The following is a 1,934-nucleotide window of genomic DNA, read 5'->3' as shown; positions in this document are numbered from 1 at the left end:
GGGGGGGGGGGCTCCGCTATGACACACAGGCAGCATATACAACACGTACCCATCACTGTAAAGACACATACACAATATATAAATAGAAAGGCTGTACATGCCATAGACACTATAGAGAATATAAATGTAGGCATGTTACAATGTACAGTGTGCATAGGACAGGATACAAAGCTAGTACTGTGTATGAAAAGTTATAATAAAGAATGTATATGAATACAAAGAGGTATATAGGACAATATACAGTATATGGAGATGTATATAGGACAATATACAGTATAGGGAGAGGTATATAGGACAATATACAGTATAGGGAGATGTATATAGGACAATATACAGTATAGGGAGAGGTATATAGGACAATATACAGTATAGGGAGATGTATATAGGACAATATACAGTATAGGGAGAGAAACTGTAAGCTATATGGCAAAACAGAGAAAGAACAAGCTGCATACAGTACAATATACAGTACAACTCTCTCTATCTCTTTATATATATATATAAATAAAAAATAAAGAGGGACTGAGCTCCATGGAAACATGGTCAATAAAATGTTGATGCTTTGATTTTTCTCCACTGCAAGACCCTTGAGTACCACTATACCTACTTTGGATGGATATATCTCAAATAGCAATTATCATTTAGCAAAGAGTCTGTGCTATTCTTGCCGGCCAATCAGATTCTTCCTTGCCTTTTATAAGCTTATTGGAAACTTGTAAAGGTAAATTTAATTGGCTGTTAAAGGTACACGGTCCACTTTGATACATGAGGCCCATTGTTCTTGATAATCCATCCATCCATCTATCTATGTCTACGCAACACACAAAGTGTAGCCATGTGTACATTACCCAGTGTGACTGACAGCACATACTGTATACACATACTATAGCATGACATTTACATAGACATGTAGTGTATGGAGGACACATAGACATGTAGTATATGGAGGACACATAGACATGTAGTATACGGTATACGCAACACAAAAAGTGTAGCCATGTGTACATTACCCAGTGTGACTGACAGCACATACTGTATACACATACTATAGCATGACATTTACATAGACATGTAGTGTATGGAGGACACATAGACATGTAGTATATGGAGGACACATAGACGTGTAGTATATGGAGGACACATAGACATGTAGTATACGGAGGACACATAGACATGTAGTATATGGAGGACACATAGACATGTAGTATATAGAGGACACATAGACCTGTAGTATACGGAAGACACATAGACATGTAGCATACGGAGGACACATAGACCTGTAGTATACGGAGGACACATAGACCTGTAGTATATGAAGGACACATAGACCCGTAGTATAAGGAGGACACATAGACCCGTAGTATACGGAGGACACATAGACCCGTAGTATATGAAGGACACATAGACCCGTAGTATAAGGAGGACACATAGACCTGTAGGTCCAGGCACAATCCGCATGTATTATTTTATACACCGAGTTCCAGAAACGACATGACGGACAGTACAGATGTACATACCACAGCTCCCCGGTCTCTGCAGCTGGACACAAAAGCTTCCAAATATTCCCTTGGCTCCCGCTAGGTCCGGTGACCCATCCTGGTGCAGACGTCCGAGGCAATGGAGAATCGGAGACCGGGGATCACCGGGGTCGTTGGCCCTAAGTTTTCAGTGGAAATAAAAGCAAAATGCTTACAGAGCGTAGAAGAGTTCAAAGACAAATCACAGCCGGATCCCGGTTTTTCTTCTCGGGATTCCCCTGGAGGAAAGTTGGGATGTTCAGAGTACACACGACTTCTACCGGAAGGATAATATAAGATGAAAGTTTGTGAATGTGGAATAAAATCCCTTTAAATGAAGGAGAGAGGGAGAGAGAAGAGGGTGTGTGGAAAGAAGAAATTGAATCAGAGACAGAAGCAGAGAGAGGGGGTGGAGGG

Source organism: Nanorana parkeri, unplaced genomic scaffold (assembly GCF_000935625.1).
Source record: "Nanorana parkeri isolate BGI_ZX_2015 unplaced genomic scaffold, ASM93562v1 scaffold470, whole genome shotgun sequence".
NCBI lineage: Eukaryota > Metazoa > Chordata > Amphibia > Anura > Dicroglossidae > Nanorana > Nanorana parkeri.
The sequence above is the reverse complement of the archived record's forward strand: the minus strand, read 5'-3'. Positions refer to the sequence as shown.